At 45.7% G+C, this 21,966-nt stretch overlaps 1 protein-coding gene across 2 annotated transcripts in view; it reads right to left on the bottom strand.

The window, feature by feature from the left end:
- The window catches only part of RHBDD1 (rhomboid domain containing 1), a 292,572-nt gene that overhangs the window by 12,694 nt on the left and 257,912 nt on the right, over nucleotides 1-21,966 (bottom strand). The gene's annotated exons all lie outside the window — the stretch shown is intronic.

Here is a 21,966-nt window from a genome sequence, read left to right as displayed (position 1 = left end):
CTACAGTAGGGTCCCAGAAAAAATAATAGTTAACGCATAGGTTTACTTGCTTAAACTTGAAGCAAAACAGAGTTGCATACAAGTCCAGGGGCAAACGCAGAATTTGTAGTGAGGGGTTCCGTATGTGTATATATAATACACAAACCACCCCCCACATATAGATAGATAGAAAGATAGACAGACAGATCACACACAAAAACAAAATTTAGTTCCTCTGTAGGATCCTCCTGGTATTTCTGCAGAGCTCCACAACGGGTTCTCTGGAATCCCTCTCAGGACTGTTTCCCACTCTATCTGTACCGAGTGTCCTGCTCTTATATGTCACTCCTCAGCTGTCAGTTCAGGGTCAGCAGATCCGACAGCACAATGGAGATGGGGACATCTAGTGGAAGTAGACAGTACTGCACTCAGCAGTGACAGAAGCTCTCTGACCCACGACCTCGCCTCTCTGCCCTCTGTGCTCTAGTTAGAGTATCGCCAGATGGTCCGGGTCAGGGGGGATTTCTGGATACTCAGAATCCCCACCCGTTGCATGTGCCACTGAAGTCAGAGTTTAGGATAGATCTGCCCAGTTACACCAACTCGGACTAAAGTGGAGATGCGGCTGAGATTCATACGACCCTGAATCGCCCATAGTTGCTCAAAGTTACATATGCAGGCCCCAATCATGCACAATTGCTAAAATCACTGGAGACTAGATATTCGCACATAGATTAAACCTGCCATGGGCATGAAGACAATTTTGTGGGCTATTCAAAGGTGATCATATGCATAAATCCAGATGATGTCAAATAGATCTTTTGTGCCAAGGATGGGGCTGGTGCAAAGGAGTACTAATAGTGATGACAACTACTTTTAAAGCAAATGTATAAGGGCGGTGCAGCCAAATTCGATGGTGGTTGAATAAATAAGGGAACAAGATCTCTCATTGCGTTAATGTATTCAATAAATAATAAATAGTATGGCCTTGGTACAGACTATTTTTCCACTTAATCCCGATACTTGTCTAAGCATTTGTTCCAACAGTACACCAATGCATCTATCCCGCCATAGAAGAAATCAGTGTCAAGCACTCGAAGCCAGGACATGACGACTTGCTGAACTTCACCGTCAGCTGCGAGCAGGAAGACAGACGTTGAGGTGATTTGGCTCTACCATTGGAGCGACCATTGGACCATACTGGACCATCCTCCTTACAGTCCTGACATGGCACTGAGTGATTTTCATCTCTTTGGATTATTGAAAAGCACCTGCTAAAGGGCCCCATACACTAGTACTATTTAATACAATTCTGATATATCCGTCTGATATATTGTATGAGATTGTGTACAATCGTATGTGTTTTAGATCGTATCCAATCTGATGCACGTCCGCGTGGCTGTCGGATAGGATGCCCTAGGTCATTGGTGCTGCACTAATGATATATCGGAACTGGATGGAATCGGATGAAAAAAAGTGTGTTTTTTGTGCATGTGATATATCGCATGCGATGTATCACAGGGAAGTTTGACTGGCATTCTCAGGACACTCCCAACCCCCATAGCCCTCTATCCAGCCCATCAGATATATCTCATGGTACAATTGTATGCCATACGATATATTGCATGCGATGTATAGCGGCTTCATCAATCGCATGCGATATATCTTATGCAAAAATAGCACAAAAGTACAAAATCATATGGCATCACTCCCAGGAAAGTCCCAGGGGAGTTCAAGGGAATCTGCATCCGACTTCAGCCTGAGACATATCGTTGTAGTGTATGGGGCCCTTAATGCCCTCCAGGGGTAGCGGTAGTCTACCTGCTCTGGCCTGGTGGGAAATTAGATTGCAATAGAGAACATTACACATCTGAGAGGTCTTGTTACCTACTTATTGAACCACCCTCGTTCATGTAGTCAACTACAGACAGAGATCCACATTTATTTCCAAACCCGCAATGTGGCCACTGTGCATAAAACTATCTATACATACCAGTATGTAATACATACAAATCAATCATAAAATGTTGTGCTATATAAGCATACTTTTTGTAATAAAGTGATATTAGTGTGGAAGTATGTGCCGCCTTAAGAAGATGACACCTGGGGAAACGTGGTTTGTTTTTTTAACTGAGTAATCATTATAAAACTTACTGTAAAAAAAACCTCTGTATGTTAATGACACTCTGTTGGCTGCCCTGTGCACCGCTCCCAGGTATCTTTCTCTGCACCTTTTACAGGTCTAGTATGATGACTTACAGCAGAGGGATCAGAGGTGGAGTGACAAAGCACAGACCAGCTAAGACATTCTGTTTGGCAAGTTAGCCATGTGACTTCCCTCCTGTGGAGGTCATAGGGCAGGATGAAGGGTTTCTAAAAGCTAAGCCCTATTTTTGTGTTTGGTCCTATTTAAGACTACCCTGCATGTTGTAGTACTTCGGAACTATTTAGCGCTCGTATCATTATATTGAGAAATTAATGTGCTTTCTCCTTCATATGATAGACTTCACATACCCTCTGTACTATGTCTACTCTTGGCTGTATTTTTATTTATAGATATTATTTTAACATACTGTACAGTTCCCGATACTGACATGTCTGTGTCTTTTACCACTGTGGGGTCTTCGACTTTATGCAAATGCTGCCCACCGTCACTGTTACACGCTGAAATATCATTTGAAGCATCTTCAGATGTTACATCAGTCGCAATACGGCACTCCCATATGACACATCTGTTTAGCCACCCCTTTTACCTCCCAGTCAACGTCCAGGAATACCTTTACATTTCTGCTACTGTACGTCTAAATTTGTGCTGTGACTCTGTAGGAACAAAATCAGAATGCGTGGGTGGTGCAAGTCAGGTGCGTTAGGTGTGCGCGCAGTGAGTCAGGTGCGTGCTTGCGCAGTGTGAGTCAGGAGCGTGCGTGCGCAGTGTGAGTAAGGTGCATGCACACTGTCAGTCAGGTGCGTGCGTGCACAATGTCAGTCAGGTGCGAGCGTGCACAGTGTCAGTCAGGTGCGTGCGTGCACACTGTCAGTCAGGTGCGTGCGTGCACACTGTCAGTCAGGTAAGTGCGTGCACACGGTCAGTCAGGTGCGTGCGTGCACACGGTCAGTCAGGTGCGTGCGTGCACACTGTCAGTCAGGTGCGTGCGTGCACACTGTCAGTCAGGTGCGTGCTTGCAACCCTGTCAGTCAGGTGCATGCGCGCACACTGTCAGTCAGGTGCGTGCGTGCACACTGTCAGTCAGGTGCGTGAGCAGTGTCAGTCAGGTGCGAGCGTGCACGGTGTCAGTCAGGTGCGTGAGCAGTGTCAGTCAGCTGCGAGAGTGCACAGTGTCAGTCAGGTGCGAGCATGCACAATGTCAGTCAGGTTCATGCGTGCACAGTGTCAGTCAGGTGCGTGCGTGCACAATGTCAGTCAGGTTCATGCGTGCACAGTGTCAGTCAGGTGCGTGCGTGCACAGTGTCAGTCAGGTTCGTGCGTGCACAGTGTAGTCAGCTGCGAGAGTGCACAGTGTCAGTCAGGTGCGAGCATGCACAATGTCAGTCAGGTTCATGCGTGCACAGTGTCAGTCAGGTGCGTGCGTGCACAGTGTCAGTCAGGTTCGTGCGTGCACAGTGTAGTCAGGTGCGTGCGTGCACACTGTCAGTCAGGCGCGTGAGCAGTGTCAGTCAGGTGCGAGCGTGCACGGTGTCAGTCAGGTGCGTGAGCAGTGTCAGTCAGCTGCGAGAGTGCACAGTGTCAGTCAGGTGCGAGCATGCACAGTGTCAGTCAGGTTCATGCGTGCACAGTGTCAGTCAGGTGCGAGCGTGCACAGTGTCAGTCAGGTTCATGCGTGCACAGTGTCAGTCAGGTGCGTGCGTGCACAGTGTCAGTCAGGTTCATGCGTGCACAGTGTCAGTCAAGTGCGTGCGTGCACACTGTCAGTCAGGTGCGAGCGTGCACGGTGTCAGTCAGGTGCGTGAGCAGTGTCAGTCAGCTGCGAGAGTGCACAGTGTCAGTCAGGTGCGAGCATGCACAGTGTCAGTCAGGTTCATGCGTGCACAGTGTCAGTCAGGTGCGTGCGTGCACAGTGTCAGTCAGGTGCGTGCGTGCACAGTGTCAGTCAGGTGCGTGCGTGCACAGTGTCAGTCAGGTGCGTGCGTGCACAGTGTCAGTCAGGTGCGAATCAGATGCACAAAAAACATTGCTCCATTGTGTCCAACATCGCTGCTGCATTCCAAATACTGAAGGTATCATCCATATTTTCTTCTTCTACAGTTCTTAAAAATATATATCAAACTATGAGACATACTTTATGTGAATTAAATAAGACAAGGCAGAGGGATCACATGTTCCACAAATATCAGTAACTGAGAACGCATATCTCCAAACAGTTGATAAATTAAAAAACTGAGATAAAAAGACCCCGAGGAGCGATATAAAAAGTGGAATAAATTAAGTTAAAAAAAAAAAAGGTGTTGCAGGTTTAGATTAGAGGTATCAGCACCTGCGGTAGTCAGTCTGGTTAGTACATTAGTAGCTTACAGGGACAGTGGGTCACTGCTGGGTACGTAAAGCTCTAAATGTTTCACCCTGCAGCAGCCAATGACTTTGATTAGACTGTAGAGCTAGCAGCAGCCAGCTCTACTGTACAGCCCAAAGAGATTGGCTGCCGTAGGATGGATGAATTAAAAGCTCCTGCTTCAAGTGCTGCTGTGAGGGATCTCAGTTTCTGCCCCAGATGCAATTTGTGGCAGGCGATATGCCTCTCCCTAAACACTCCATTTGGAGGGACAGATACTGTATCAGTATGCTTATGCTCCTGAGTCAGTAGTTTTCAGGCTGCTCATCGAGAAGCTCCAGTTAAGTACTTGGATTTGGCTTAATGCAGGTCAGCCAGAGGAAGCAATTTAATAATCAGCCACTTAAACTAAAGTAGCATAGCAGCATTAAGTAAACTGTAATTAGTTTGCTTTACATCATATACTCCAGCAGGTGGCACCAGAGTTGTTTGCAGTTACACAGGCACCAAATCTAGGACAAATGCCAGTCAGCAAAGCTTTCCACATAGTAAGCAGAAATAGGCTTATTTTGAAACAGATGGGCACTACAGAAGCTGCTGTACTGAATGTTATGGAGTTGTTTATTGTCTGTCTGGTTTAAAAATCAGGGATTACTCTGCAACATCTAGCAGCTTCTGTGTCACATCAGGCTTCACCCAAAGCGAACGAAAGCTCTCGGGATCCCCACGTATGTTTTTTTACTGTAAAAGTCTAGTCCAAAATTCTAAATGTAGTATGTCTGCATTATGCCAGCCCATTGTTTTGCTGTTTTAGACAACAGTTTACATTTATAAACCACAGCCATAAACATAGAGGACACCCCCTGCTCATATCCACTATTGGTGTACCATGCATTACAATGATAAATACACTGTTCATAGTATGTCCCATCATGCAGACACATGCCAGCACAGTCCTGAATGGATAGCAGGATAATACAGGGCAGGCTATACACCCTAATCAGCATAAACCACAACTATGTGGCTACTGAGAAATCAGGACTGTCCTGGGAAACCTGGTAATATAGGTAACATACCAATCTAATGGTAGTAGTATTCCATTTATCCCACTACATCAAACACTCTTGAAACTGTGTAATAATATTATTTAGACTTCGCAACAATATCATATCAGGCAGGTTATATGACCTGTCCACGAAAAGTCATGTCTGTATAAAAAAAATAAAAAATAAAAAAGATTACATGCCGATTATTTTATCTCACATAAGAAATCACACCTGGGGAAAATAAGATCGGGTACGTTGTGGTTAATTTTGGAGAGAATGGCATGGGAGATCCCTATAGCTCTCACATAGAGACCCTGGATATATCAATAGGGATGATCTAAAAATCATGATGCTACCAGCAATCTTCTTGCCTGTTCCCCGTCATCTTCTCCACTGGGCATGCAATTCTTTTCTTTCTTTTTTTTTTTTTTTACTTTTAACTGCGCATGCACAACCTTTCCCTGACTCCCAAACTGCGCATGTGTGACAATAATATTGATCCTGGAGAAGATTGATATTATTTCCAATTTTTTTTAAATATAATAAATACAAATATGCATTCAGTAGATAGATATGGAACCACTGATTGTCTATCCCTACTCTCATAGTGCTCAGTCAGTCCCATGACATTCAGCTCAGGGGTCTGAGGATCATATCATGAACTCGGATTGGAGGAGCTAAGACCATGCTGATTATAGGAGCTCAGCTTCTTTCTGTGCCCAAACTCTGCCCCTACGTCTACTTCTCCATAGGGTACATGGCTCCAGAGCATATCTCCTCCATGCTGTCTGCATTCTGACCCCCATCCCTGTGTATGACTCCACTGTCACTGTCAGAGATTCCTCACTGAAGAGTCATGCACTAAAGAACAATTTATAAAAAAGCGAAAAGCTCTGTTACCAATAAAAATGGATTGAGAGGAAGGTAGCAACAAGTTATTTTCCTCTGGCTCCATGAGATCTTAATCTGACAAACACAGAGTTTGTGCTCTGGGCAGTGTCAAAGGAAGCTGCACACAAGCGTCAATCATTTCCTTATTCACAGATATTCCAAATGGTAACCAATAGGTAGAAAACGTACAAGAAATATGTTACAAGAAGGCTTATCTGTCCATGAAAGGGGTTCAGATGGCACAAGTCCCAACGCGTTTTGTCCTAACTTGTGGACTTCATCAAGGGGAAATCCACAAGCTACCTAGTCTACCAACTGGTTATCATTTGGAATATCTGTGAATAAGGAATATCTGTGAATAAGGAAGTTTTTTTCTGGACCCAGTGTGTGGGCAGATAAGCCTATTGTTCTTTATTTTGTATGTGCAATACCAATCGTTTGTCACTTGGAATACTGTGTGAAATTATTGTTTTTTATAAAAGCAATTTATATTGATTATTTGGAACTTGCAACAGTTATTAGAACAGTTTATTCATAGTGTATACATGAACAATCATTCTCTGCACTGAAACAGGTTGCACTATGTTTTTATTATTTTTTTACCTGTATTTCATATATCTTCAACTCAACAATGGTCATCGGACTGAAGATTTTATCATAAAGGAAGCTAAGTGTTTCTCTATATCCCAATAATTTTATTCTATACTTGCACACTATCAGGCGCTTTATTCACTTCAAAGTATTAGACAAGCCACACCCACTTAGAAGTCTGGTCATACGTAGTGCTGGGCTTATAAGTGTAAGGTGCATACACATGATTTCCCTTGAACTCCCCGGAGCCCAGAACCACAAATATTGACTATACACATGATGCGATTTTGGCGATGTACAATTTTGACTATACTGGATACTAGAAGGTACACAATACAGTCAAAACTGTCATGCCTGCACAGTCTATTTTTTCTTGCGATACCGACCCCGCGGGAATATGCTTCGGTATTGCAAACTGTATACACACGGTACGATATGTGCTAACCTTTCTTACGATTTTTACTATATAGTCAAAATCTAAGCACATATATCGCACCGTGTGTATGCACCTAAGTATGCAAAAAGATAGAAAAGCCCGCAACATCCAAATATACAGTTTGATCATGATTAAGGTGTTTGCTCTACACTGATACAGCTGTTGAGTTGTACACATGAAGCAGGATGACTGGCATTCTGACTATGCCCTGACACTATGGATGATTACTCTGTTAATTCCATGATTTAGCTGCTTATATGCATGTGACCAGAACTGTAGAGAGCCACCGGTAAAGGGGGGCCTGGCTTAAAAAAGGGGAGAGTGACGACGCCCGTTAGTAAAATTAATTAATAAAAATTGCGGGGCTGCATGCTCCATGGGGTGCGGGGGTGCGGACATTTTAACATGGGTGAGGGGCCCTGTGGAGGAGGGAACCCGCTTCCTACCTCACTTGAACAGAAAGCGAGTCCCTCCTCCCCGGCCAGTGCCATCTTCCCAGTGGTGATGCTGGCCACTGGAGAGCAAAGAATCTGGTGCACTGCAGGAGTTTTTGCTTTCTATCTTCCCGAAGAGAACACTGGGAACTGCTGAGAAGTCTGTAGCCACCACAGAAGGGAGATCCTTGCTCTTGGCGACAGACGGATCCTCTGGTGCATGTGAAGATGCGATCCGGATTATTTGTCCAATAGATCTAGCTGGAAAGGCCTAGCATGAAACCTTCTTTATTGGTGACATTGCAAATGGCATTAAAGGGAAAGTATGCCTTTTTGCAGATGACACAAAGGTATGCAACAGGGTAGACACACCAGGTGGGGTAAAACAAATGATTGAGGATCTAGGTAGACTAGAGGAATGGTCAAGAGTCTGGCAATTACAGTTTAATGCCAAAAAATGCAAAATCATGCACTTGGGTCTCAAAAATCCTAAAGCTAAATACAGTATTAATGGCACTATACTGGAAACTACTGAGGAGGAAAGGGATCTAGGAGTCACTATTTCAGATGACTTAAAGGCAGGTAAGCAATGTAACAAGGCAATGAGGAAGGCTAGTCAGATGCTTGGCTGCATTGGGAGAGGAATCAGCAGCAGAAAGAAGAAGTAATAATGCCACTGTATAGGTCATTGGTACGGCCTCATCTAGAATACTGTATTCAGTTCTGGAGGCCATATCTTCAAAAGGATATTAATACATTAGAAACTGTACAAAGGAGGGCAACTAAAATGGTGCATGGCCTACATCACAAAACATACCCAGAAAGACTAAGAAATCTCAATATGTATAGTTTGGAGCAGAGAAGGGAAAGGGGGGACATGATAGAAACTTTCAAATATATCAAGGGTCTTAACAAAGTCCAGGAGGGAAACATTCTCCAAATGAAGAGAAGCAATAGGACACGAGGACATGCACTGAGACTGGAGGGGGGGAGGTTCAGGGGAAATTTGCGGAAAAATTATTTCACAGAAAGGGTAGTGGACAAGTGGAATAGCCTCCCATCAGAGGTGGTAGAGGCTAAGACAGTAGAGCAATTTAAACATGCATGGGATAGACATAAGGATATCCTTACAAAGAAATAAGGATCAAATAAGGTTAGAGATAAAAATAATATTAAAAAAAAAAAAAGGGGCAGACTAGATGGGCCAAGTGGTTCTTATGTGCCGACAAATTCTATGTTTCTATGTTTCTTCCGTACCGAATCGCCTCGTAAGAGGCCACCATTTTCCCCAGAAGGCGAATGCACAGATGCACAGAGATCCGGGTTGGCTTCAGAACAGCCCGAACCAAATCGACTGGATCTCCATAGCCTTCTCCATGGGAAGGAACACTCTCTGAGATTCAGTGTCCAGTATCATTCCCAGAACGGAAAGCCTCTGCGTCAGTTCCAGGTGAGATCTTGATAAGTTCAGAATCCACCCATGATCCAGGAGTAGTCTGGTTGAGAGGCGAATACTGGCCATCAACCGCTTCCTGGATGGTGCCTTTATCAGAAGATTGTCCAGGTATGGAATTATGTTCACTCCGTGTTTGCGGAGTAGAAACATCATCTCTGCCATCACCTTGGTGAACACTCTCGTTGCCGTGGAAAGACCAAATGGCAAGGCCTGGAACTAGTAGTGGCAGTCCTGCAGTGCAAACCGTAGATAAGCCTGATGAGGCGGCCAGATCGGAATGTGAAGGTACGCATCCTTGATATCCAGAGACACTAGGAATTTCCCCTCCTCCAGACCTGAGATCACCACTCTCAGAGACTCCATTTTGAATTTGAACACTCGTAAGTACGGGTTCAATGATATGATGTTCAAAATCGGCCTTATCGAACCGTCCGGTTTCGGTACTACAAACAGGTTGGAATAATATCCCTGGTTTTGCAGATGAGGTGGAACTGGAACAATGACCTGAGTCTGTACCAGTTTTTGAATGGCGTCCTGTAAGGTTATACTTGCTTCCTGTGAAACTGGTAAGCCTGATTTGAAGAATCTGTGAGGTGGGAGCTCCTGAAACTCCAGTCTGTAGCCCTGGGAAATAAGATCTTTGACCCAGGAATCCTGGCATGATGTTGTCCAGATGTGACTGACAAATTTTAGTCGAGCTACCACCTTCCGGTCTTCCAGGCATCACGGTCTACCGTCATGCTGAAGGCTTTGAGGAAGCAGAACTTGAGCTCTGTTACTGTGAACCTGTAGTTGTTGGTTTTCGTGGTTTACCTCTAGCGCCACTGGTGGCTGTAGAAGAACCTCTGGTTTTGCCCTTAAACTTGGCAGTCCGAAAGGACTGTAGATTAGGTCCTGAGTAAGCCTTCCTGGCTGGGGGAGCTGCAGAAGGAAGATACGTGGACTTACCCGCAGTAGCTTTGGAGATCCATTTGTCTAGTTCATCTCCAAATAAGGCCTCTCCTGTGAAGGGTAGGCCATCCACGCCTTTCCTGGAGTCCACATCGGCAGTCAACTGGCGTAGCCATAAGCCTCCGAGTGCTGACACTGCCATAGCAGTGGTGCGTGCATTAAGTAAGCCTATTTCTTTTATGGCATCCACCATAAAATTTGCTGAGTTCTGTATATGTTGCAGGAGTAAAATAATCTCCCCCTTAGGCAAGGTACCTAACCCCTCAGTTAGGTTACCTGACCATTTTACAATGGCCTTAGTAATCCACCAACATGCTATAGTGGGTCTCTGTGCCACCCCGGCAGCTGTATACAAAGATTTGAGTAAAGTCTCAATTCTACGATCAGCCGTGTCTTTTAGGGAGGCTGAACTAGGGACAGCGCCCCCAATTCCGACACACGTCGAGCAGACGCCAATGCCAACAGTGTGACCGCTTTCCAAGTAAGAAACTTGACGTCTACGTCCTGTAAAGGCTCAAACCAATCCGATTGCAGGAATTGCAGCACCACATTAAGATCCCAAGGTGCCGTAGGAGGCACAAAGGGTGGTTGATTATGCAGAACCCCTTTCAAGAATGTCTGAACCTCAGGAAGAGCCGCCAATTGTTTCTGGAAGAAAATGGACAAGGCCAAAATCTGGACCTTTATGGAGCCCAAGCGTAGGCCTACATCCACACCTGCTTGCAGAAAGAGGAGAAACCGTCCAAGTTTAAACTACACCGCAGGAAACTTCTTGGATTCACACCAAGACACATACTTTTTTCAAATTCGATGGTAATGCTTTGACGTTACTCCTTTCCTAGCCTGTATCAGGGTAGGAATGACCTTTATCAGAATGCCTTTCCGAGCTAAGATCTGACGTTCAACCTCCATGCCGTCAAACGTAGCCGCGGTAAGTCTTGATAGGCGAATGGCCCCTATTGGAGAAGGTCCTCGCAAAGAAGAAGAGGCCTCGGATCCTCCCGCAGTAAGTCCAGAAGATCCGCGTAGCAAGCCAATCTTGGCCAGTCCGGAGCAATGAGGATCGCCTGAACTCTTGTTCTTTTTATGAGCTTGAGAACCTTTGGGATGAGCGGAAGCGGAGGGAACACATACACCAACTGGAACGTCCACGAAGTGACTAGTGCATCCACCGCCACAGCGTGTGGGTCTCTCGACCTGGAACAGTACTTCTGAAGCTTCTTGTTGAGGCGAGAGGCCATCATGTCTATCGGAGGTACCCCTCATCGGCTTCTCACCTCTGCGAACACCTCTGGATGGAGTTATCATTCTCCTGGATGGAGATCGTGTCCGCTGAGTAAGTCCACTTCCCAGTTGTCCACTCCCAGAATGAAGATTGCTGACAGTGCCACCGCGTGCTTTTCTGCCCAGAGGAGAATTCTTGTTACCTCTGACATCGCAGCTCTGCTCTTCGTTCCACCCTGTCTGTTTATGTATGACACCGCTGTGACGTTTTCCAACTGAACCTGAATGGCTTGATTTTGCAGACGATGTGCTGCTTGTAGAAGGCCATGTAAATGGTCCTCAGTTCCAGAACGTTTATTGGAAGGAGAAATTCCTGACTGGACCACCTTCCTTGGAAGTTTTCCCCTTGGATGACTGCTCCCCAACCTCTGAGGCTTGCATCCATGGTTAGGAGGATCCAATTCAGAATCCGAACCTGCAGGCTTCGAGTAGGTGAGACGTTTGTAGCCACCAGAGGAGCAAAATTCTGGCTTTCGGCGACAGGCGTATCCGCTGGTGCATGTGATCCCGACCATTTGTCCAGGAGATCCAGTTGGAAGAACCTCGCTTGGAACCTTCCGTACTGAAGAGCCTCGTAGGAGGCAACCATCTTCCCCAGAAGACGAATGCATTGATGAACCGATACCCTGTCAGGTTTCAGGAGTTCCCAGACCATTGATTGGATCACCAACGCTTTCTCCACCGGTAGAAACACCCTCTGTACTTCCGTATCGAGTATCATTCCCAGGAAGGGCAGACTCCCTATCGGCTCCAAATGAGACTTTGGAAGATTCAGGATCCACCCATGATCCTGGAGTAGACAAGTTGAGAGAGCAATACTCTGCCACAAATTCTCCTTGGAAGACGCTTTTATCAGCAGATCGTCCAAATATGGAATGGAATTATGTTCACACCCTGTTTCCGGAGGAGCAGCATCATCTTCGCCATGACCTTGGTGAATACCCTCGGTGCTGTGGAGAGGCCAAATGGCAGTGCTTAGAACTGATAGTGACAGTCCAGCAGCGCAAATCTGAGATAAGCCTGGTGAGGTGGCCAGATCGGAATGTGAAGGTATGCATCCTTGATATCCAGGGATACCAGGAATTCCCCTTCCTCCAGACCTGAGATCACCGCTCTCAGAGACTCCATCTTGAATTTGAATTCCCTCAAGTAGGGTTCAATGACTTTAGGTTTAATATCGGCCTTACCGAACCGTCCGGTTTCAGTACCGCAAACAGGCTTGAGTAATAACCCTTGTGTTGTAGGTGGAAAGGAACAGGAACAATGACATTTGTTTGAACCAATTTTTTAATTGCTTCCTGATTTGAAGAATCTGTGAGGTGGGAGTTGTTGAAACTCCAGTCTGTATCTCTGGGCCACAATATCCATTACCCAGGGGTCTAGGCATGATGACGCCCAAACGTGACTGAAGAATTTTAGTCTCGCTCCCACCCGCCCGACCTCCATGCTGAAAATTTTGAGGAAGCAGAACCTGGCTTCTGTTCCTGGGAACCTGTTGGCGCAGGTTTTTTTTGGACTTTCCCCAACCTCCTCTAAAGGTGGGAGGAGGTTTGGATTTCTTCAATTTTGCGGTCCAAAAGGACTGCAGTGTAGGCGAAGGAAAAGACTTCCTAGCCGGTGGTGTTGCTGAGGGAAGAAAAGTTGACTTAACCGCAGTTGCCGTGGAGATCCATGCATCCAAAGCATCCTCAAACAGAGACTGACCTGTGAAGGGTAGGTTCTCCACACTTCTCTTGGATTCCGCATCCGCAGTCCACTGGCGTAGCCAGAGTCCTCTGCACGCCGAGACCGCCATAGCAGTAGCCCGTGCATTCAGTATGCCAAGGTCCTTCATGGCCTCCACTATGAACCCTGCAGAATCCTGTATGTGACGTAAGAATAAATCAATGTCACTTCTATCCATAGTATCTAAGTCTTCTAGCAATGTGCCTGACCACTTTACTATGGCATTAGAACACGCACAAGCAATAGTAGGCCGTAAAGCGACGCCATTAGCTGTGTATAGTGATTTGAGTGTAGTCTCAATCTTGCGTTCAGCCGGTTCGTTTAAAGCGGTTGAACCAGGAACAGGTAAAATCACCTTTTTTGACAACCTAGATACAGATGCGTCAATGATAGTCGGGTTTTCCCACTTTTTTCTATCCTCTTCAGGAAAAGGGAAAGCAATGAGAACCCTTTTTGGGATCTGGAATTTTTTCTCTGGGTTTTCCCAAGATTTTTCAAATAAAGAGTTTAATTCCTTGGAAGCTGGAAAGGTAAGCGAGGATTTCTTACTTTCTGTAAAATAAGATTCCTCTACCTGTTCAGGTACGCTCTCAGAAATAAGTAAAGCATCCCTAATGGCTTCAATCATTAGTTGCACCCCTTTTGCAAGGGATGCATTCCCTCCCTGCATATCCCCATCACCGTCCCCTGTATTGGAGTCGGTATCAGTGTCAGCTTGCATTATCTGGGCAAGTGTAGGCTTTTGTGGGTGGGGTTTTTGATGAAGTAGTGGGGGCCAAATACTGTAACCCCTTCACAGACTTCCTCAAAAACTGCGTCTCTTTCTCAGTATGTGACATCCTTGTAGAAATCTGGGATATCATTCCCCTTAAAGAATCCACCCATGGGGGTTCGGATTCAGAAGGCTGAGACAGTATATTGCAGTCCTGAGTACATGGGATAGACTCCTCAGGAGAAGATTAACACGCAGCACAGGACAGAGAGTCCTTAGACATACCCGCCGGCGACCCGCTAACCGGGACGCCGATGCTGTACTCACCACTCATCTTACTTGTGGCTCTGTTAGGGTGTGGCGGCAGTGCTGTGGGAGTGAGCGGTCACCTTGTGGGCTTGCGATCATCACCCTCAGGAGCTCAGTGTCCTGTCAGCGGAGATAGAGAACCATTAACTTCTAGAGTTGGTTCCTACTGCACCCCCTAAGTCCCACGAAAAATGAAGGCTGTTGCCAGCAGCCTTCCTGTACCTAAAGATCTAATTCAAATAAAAAACTAAGAAAACTCCTAAGAGCTCCCCTAGCTGTGACCGACTCCTCCGGGCACATTTTCTAAACTGAGTCTGGTAGGAGGGGCATAGAGGGAGGAGCCAGCACACACTACCGATCTCTTAAAGTGCCCATGGCTCCTAACTGACCCGTCTATACCCCATGGTACTAATGTGGACCCCAGCATCCTCTAGGACTAAAGAGAAAATGGCACGGGTGAGCTGCTGGATCCGCTCATAGTGAAGCTCCGTCCCGTTAATGGTGCGTGGTCTTCCCGCTTTTTTATACTGGCTGAGGTAATTTTTAGTGCTTAAAATGGAGTCAGTTGCCTTTAAAGTCTGTAATGCCATTCTGGGTACTGTGCACACCCATAGTATACTTAGACTCAGTTCGCTCCCGCAGAAGCGGTGCGTTCGCACTGTGTACTAAGTCTGGAGACGCCGCCGCCCCCGTAGAAGCCGTGCATCTCTGTACCCTCATGCCGCCATAATGGCTGGCGACCCGCTCACCGGGATGCCGGCTTAGTACTCACCACTCTTCTATCTTCTGGCTCTGTTAGGGGTGGCGGCATGCTGCGGGAATGTTTGCTTGCCGTGGTGGGGCGTGCAAATAGTTCCCTCAGGAGCTAGTGTCCTATCAGCAGGGAACGGTACCATTAACCCTTCAAGAGGTTGGGCCGTTCCCCCTCCTATGTCCCACGAAGCAGACAGGCTGGTGCCATCCAGTCCTGCCTGAAAATAACAAACAGAAAAAATAATTGCAGAAAACTCTTCAGGAGTTCCATGCGACATGACCGACTCCTCCGGGCACATTTTCTAAACTGAGTCTGGTAGGAGGGGCATAGATGGAGGAGCCAGCGCACCCTATCAAATTCTTAAAGTGCCCAAGGCTCCTAGTGGACCCATTTATACCACATGGTACTAAATGGAACCCCAGTATCCTCTAGGACGTAAGAGAAAATGTATATATATTAGCCTGATGACAATACACAGCTATTGAAACGTTGAAGTTAAGGCCTAATTCAGTAAGGATTGCTAATCCTTTGGATCGTATGCTGGGGACCGCCCTTCGCTGGGCAAGGCCGCCCAGCATGCTGACCGCTGCCTCCCACCCTTGATGAAGCAGAAATTGCAATTGCATCGCAATTTCTGCTTCATCGCTGAAATTAGGGATGCCTCCTGGCGCTGCAGCTTAGCTGCACCCACAGAAGGCCCGCCGCCATGTTCCCAATCGCGGCAGCTGCATGCTGCTGTGATCACGCCCCCACCATGCCCTGTTCGTGCCGTACCCTCCCCCGTTTGGCTGCCTTTGCAGTGCTCCATCTTCCCCTAGTAATGGAGCGTTGCCGCACCCCAATCCAACCTGAACTAGCCCCTTAACCTTCTGCTTTTGTGCTTTTTATTGAAAGTATGCATTGAGCGCTGCACATGCAATAGTACGATAGATTATATATATAAAAAGGGTGGTCTTCAGGTTGCAGACTGTTGGGATCCCGCACAGTATACCGGCGCCGGAATCTCGACAGCCGGCATACCGACAGTTTTTCTCCCTCGTGGGGGTCCACGACCCCCCTGGAGGGAGAATAAATCATTTGCGCTTGCCACGCTGTCGGTATGCCGGCGGTCGGGCTTCCGGCGCCTGTATGCTGGTCGCCGGGACCTCGGCCGCCGGCATACCATACCACACCCATATAAAAAATTTATTAATATGTATTAAGCCTGACAAAGGGAAATAAATCCTGAAACGTTGCTGCAAACTGCTGAAGTGTTCTTTTAAATAAGACCAACGACTGCCTATATTGGAATTGCTGTATTCTTTGTTTATGGCACCGTGGCATTGCTATCTATGGAGGAGGGTGCCGGTCTATTGGACTATTTGTGGTGGCAGAAGCAATCATATTATTGGTGGCTCATACAGTCTACAATTGCTGCCTTCACATTAGTGGGCACTGCTATAACTCTTGGCATGATAGTGGGCACTAATACTGCTGGCACATTAGTGGAATGAGGGTGTTATTCAGAGTTGTTATAAAACAAAAAAAAAGTCAGCAATTGGGCAAAACCACGTTCCACTGCAGGTACATGTTACATCTGCTGTCCTCCCCCCCAAACCTGAATAAGGCTGTAAGTTACCACTGTTAGTATTTTGCCGCACATTACTATACCTGCTGGCATATTAATGAGCATTCCTACTGCTGGTGGAATGTTACTGAACTTTTTCTGTTACTGTTGCACATAGAGGGATTCATTTTAAATGAATGAATATCATGGTCCTAAAGTGGAAGCAGGTTGGACATTGATTTGATATTATTATTTTATAATTCCAATAGTATACGCCAGTGGTTCCCAAACTTTTTGGAATCATGGCGCCCTAGAGTATCAGAATTTTATTCACGGCACCCCTTGGCCAAAAAAATCTTAGCAAGACATTTTTAAATAAATATTAAATCAAAAATTGAATTTATAGGTCATCTTTAGGTTCCATTATGTGGTGAGGAACAAGATTTTACTCTGTTTGACCACATATGTTATGATTTGCTGCTACCAGCTCTGGTTTTGTTCATTACATTAACCAGAAATTATTTTGATTGGTCCTGGACCACCAATCCACGGCACCCCTGCAAGTGTTCTGAGGCACCCCAGGTGCCACGGCACACAGTTTGGGAACCACTGGTATACGCACTTTTTTTTTTTTTTTAAAGAGGAGTGTTTCCAAAGAACAGGAAATGTGTGTGATGGTGGAAATATTGTAAGCCGACCATTAGCTATACTTGTGCAAAATAATAAGCTTCGTAAATGCTTTGTGCAGAAGTAATATACTCTTTCTGTACTGGCATTGAAAGTCTACATATACAAGAAAGGACCCCCGCCCCCCCCCCCCCCCCAAAAAAAAATGTAAAAAATAAATGTCACTGTATGACAAAATGTTTGCATAACAGACACCAAACTACTTCCAGGAGAGTACACTATGTAGACAAAAGTGATTGGACACTAAAAGCAAATGGATCAGCAAGATTTTATTTATGCCAGTACTTTGTAGGTCCACCACGTGCAGTCATTACTGCAGACACCCTTCTTGGCAAAATGTCCACAAGTTCCTGGACAACAGCAGGCGGTATGTTTTGCCATTCCGCCTTAAGTACAATCACTTCTGTCGACATAGTATAGAAAATGGCCACAGCAGCCGGACGGGTTGTGTGCGACTGTTTAGAGACAGCATTTCGGATGTCTATAAATTTGTTTGCAAAGGTAAAACTGACAAAACAGCTTCTGGGGTCTGTCTTCCCAAACTGCGTAGGGAAAATACACTGGAGTGCATATAACGGAGCATGGACAATGAGAACACAGCTTGCTGATCTGACAGAAAGCTACAGTTGTTCTACAAATAGGATTTAGAGGTCAATGTTCTGCAGGCACGTGTAGGGTTCCTCTGCTTGCCTTCACCATGCAATCTCTAACCCCTGCTATATAATATGCCTGTTCTGCTTATAACAGAAAGTCTTGTTTGTGTCTTGGCACACAATACATAAATCATGGCCATAGATTACAAGCAGGGCCACTTAAACTTGATGAAGACATCCAGCTGGGATGTTGGCAAAATAAAAGTACCCTGTTGGATTTTTATTTTCTTTTGCAATGAAATGACTAGTAAGTGACATACTGTATTTCTGCATTACAGAACAGGCAACATTGTATTACATAAATATTGTAACAATTTAAAACACTTGCAAACATGTACATACCTTTATGTTTCTGGTACAGTAAGATTACACATCCCTTCAATCTGTGCGCAGTGAAAATGGCATTTGTAAAATCTGTCGTTTCCACCAAGGAAAAAAAAATCAATGTACAGGGTTGCCTTTATGCTGCCTCCCAGAGATGCACCTTGTTAGATTAAGGGGAAGATTCAGGTAGCTGTTGATTATGTAGTGCAGTCTGCTCCCAAGGCTAAAGTGCCCGCAGCTACTGTATTCAATTGAGGGGCTCAATGGAAAAGAGGCACGTGTCACATCTACATGGATGATTAATTTTTCCTGCCATCAAGTGCAGGATGTAGTGACGCCTGAGATCGCCGAAGGTACGACATACCGGCCGATCTTGGATGTTTTTCTAAAGAGGCAAACACTTACAAGGCAACACTATACCTTTGTAAGTGATTGCCACTTTAAAAAACCGTCCGAGATCGGCCTGCATCCCGCACCTCCGGCGATCTCGGGCATCGTTACATCCGGCCCCAAGCCTTTACTCTGCCAACTTCTAACATGGCGGCATGTGCCTATTTCTCACCAACAACAAAATACAAAACCTTCGTATTTTATTTCAAGACATATTTAGTAGTGATGAGCGGGTTCGGTTTCTCGGAAACCGAACCCCCCCGAACTTCACGCTTTTTACACGGGTCCGAGGCAGACTCGGATCTTCCCGCCTTGCTCGGTTAACCCGAGCGCGCCCGAACGTCATCATCCCGCTGTCGGATTCTCGCGAGGCTCGGATTCTATCGCGAGACTCGGATTCTATATAAGGAGCCGCGCGTCGCCGCCATTTTCACACGTGCATTGAGATTGATAGGGAGAGGACGTGGCTGGCGTCCTCTCCGTTTAGAGTAGACTAGAGAGTAGTAGAGAGTGACACTTGATTTACTAATTTTGGGGAGCATATTAGGAGTACTACTTGCTGATAGTGTGACCAGTGACCACCAGTTTAATTAATCCGTTCTCTGCCTGAAAAAAAACGATACACAGTGTGACACAGTCACATACCATATCTGTGCTCAGCCTCAGTGTGCCCTCAGTGTGCTGCATCATCTATGTAATACTGTATATCTGACTGTGCTGAGTGCTCACTGCTCACACAGCTTAATTGTGGGGGAGACTGGGGAGCAGTTATAGCAGGAGTACATATTTTTAACAGTGCACACTTTTGCTGCCAGAGTGCCACTGCCAGTGCCAGTGTGACTGACCAGTGACCACTGACCACCAGTATATTGTGATTGTCTGCCTGAAAAAGTTAAACACTCGTCGTGTGGTGTTTTTTTTTATTCTATAAACGCATTCTGCTGACAGTGTCCAGCAGGTCCGTCATTATATAATATATACCTGTCCGGCTGCAGTAGTGATATATATATATTTTTTATATCATTATCATCCAGTCTATATTAGCACTGCAGCAGACGCAGTACGGTAGTCCACGGCTGTAGCTACCTCTGTGTCGGCAGTCGCTCGTCCATCCATAATTGTATACCACCTACCCGTGGTGTTTTTTTCTTTTTTCTATCTTCTTGATACTAGTAGCTTACTTTAGGAGTCTGCAGTGCTGAGCTGACAGTGTCCAGCAGGTCCGTCATTATATAATATATACCTGTCCGGCTGCAGTAGTGATATATATATATATTTTTTATATCATTATCATCCAGTCTATATTAGCAGCAGACGCAGTACGGTAGTCCACGGCTGTAGCTACCTCTGTGTCGGCAGTCGCTCGTCCATCCATAATTGTATACCACCTACCCGTGGTGTTTTTTTCTTTTTTCTATCTTCTTGATACTAGTAGCTTACTTTAGGAGTCTGCAGTGCTGAGCTGACAGTGTCCAGCAGGTCCGTCATTATATAATATATACCTGTCCGGCTGCAGTAGTGATATATATATATTTTATATCTCATTATCATCCAGTCTATATTAGCAGCAGACGCAGTACGGTAGTCCACGGCTGTAGCTACCTCTGTGTCGGCAGTCGCTCGTCCATCCATAATTGTATACCACCTACCTGTGGTGTTTTTTTTTTTTCTATCTTCTTGATACTACTAGTAGCTTACTTTAGGAGTCTGCAGTGCTGAGCTGACAGTGTCCAGCAGGTCCGTCATAATATAATATATACCTGTCCGGCTGCAGTAGTGATATATATATATATTTTTTATATCATTATCATCCAGTCTATATTAGCAGCAGACGCAGTACGGTAGTCCACGGCTGTAGCTACCTCTGTGTCGGCAGTCGCTCGTCCATCCATAATTGTATACCACCTACCCGTGGTGTTTTTTTCTTTTTTCTATCTTCTTGATACTAGTAGCTTACTTTAGGAGTCTGCAGTGCTGAGCTGACAGTGTCCAGCAGGTCCGTCATTATATAATATATACCTGTCCGGCTGCAGTAGTGATATATATATATATATTTTATATCATTATCATCCAGTCTATATTAGCAGCAGACGCATTTCGGTAGTCCACGGCTGTAGCTACCTCTGTGTCGGCAGTCGCTCGTCAATCCATAAGTATACTAGTATCCATCCATCTCCATTGTTTACCTGAGGTGCCTTTTAGTTGTGCCTATTAAAATATGGAGAACAAAAATGTTGAGGTTCCAAAAATAGGGAAAGATCAAGATCGACTTCCACCTCGTGCTGAAGCTGCTGCCACTAGTCATGGCCGAGACGATGAAATGCCAGCAACGTCGTCTGCCAAGGCCGATGCCCAATGTCATAGTACAGAGCATGTAAAATCCAAAACACCAAATATCAGTAAAAAAAGGACTAAAAAAATCTAAAATAAAATCGTCGGAGGAGAAGCGTAAACTTGCCAATATGCCATTTACCACACGGAGTGGCAAGGAACGGCTGAGGCCCTGGCCTATGTTCATGGCTAGTGGTTCAGCTTCACATGAGGATGGAAGCACTCAGCCTCTCGCTAGAAAAATGAAAAGACTCAAGCTGGCAAAAGCACAGCAAAGAACTGTGCGTTCTTCGAAATCACAAATCCACAAGGAGAGTCCAATTGTGTCGTTTGCGATGCCTGACCTTCCCAACACTGGACGTGAAGAGCATGCGCCTTCCACCATTTGCACGCCCCCTGCAAGTGCTGGAAGGAGCACCCGCAGACCTGTTCCTGATAGTCAGATTGAAGATGTCAGTGTTGAAGTACACCAGGATGAGGAGGATATGGGTGTTGCTGGCGCTGGGGAGGAAATTGACCAGGAGGATTCTGATGGTGAGGTGGTTTGTTTAAGTCAGGCACCCGGGGAGACACCTGTTGTCCGTGGGAGGAATAGGGCCATTGACATGCCTGGTGAAAATACCAAAAAAAATCAGCTCTTCGGTGTGGAAGTATTTCAACAGAAATGCGGACAACATTTGTCAAGCCGTGTGTTGCCTTTGTCAAGCTGTAATAAGTAGGGGTAAGGACGTTAACCACCTCGGAACATCCTCCCTTATACGTCACCTGCAGCGCATTCATCATAAGTCAGTGACAAGTTCAAAAACTTTGGGTGACAGCGGAAGCAGTCCACTGACCAGTAAATCCCTTCCTCTTGTAACCAAGCTCACGCAAACCACCCCACCAACTCCCTCAGTGTCAATTTCCTCCTTCCCCAGGAATGCCAATAGTCCTGCAGGCCATGTCACTGGCAATTCTGA

This window comes from Pseudophryne corroboree, chromosome 4, assembly GCF_028390025.1.
Source record: "Pseudophryne corroboree isolate aPseCor3 chromosome 4, aPseCor3.hap2, whole genome shotgun sequence".
NCBI classification, from domain to species: Eukaryota; Metazoa; Chordata; class Amphibia; order Anura; family Myobatrachidae; genus Pseudophryne; species Pseudophryne corroboree.
This window is presented reverse-complemented; position numbering and strand designations above follow the sequence as displayed.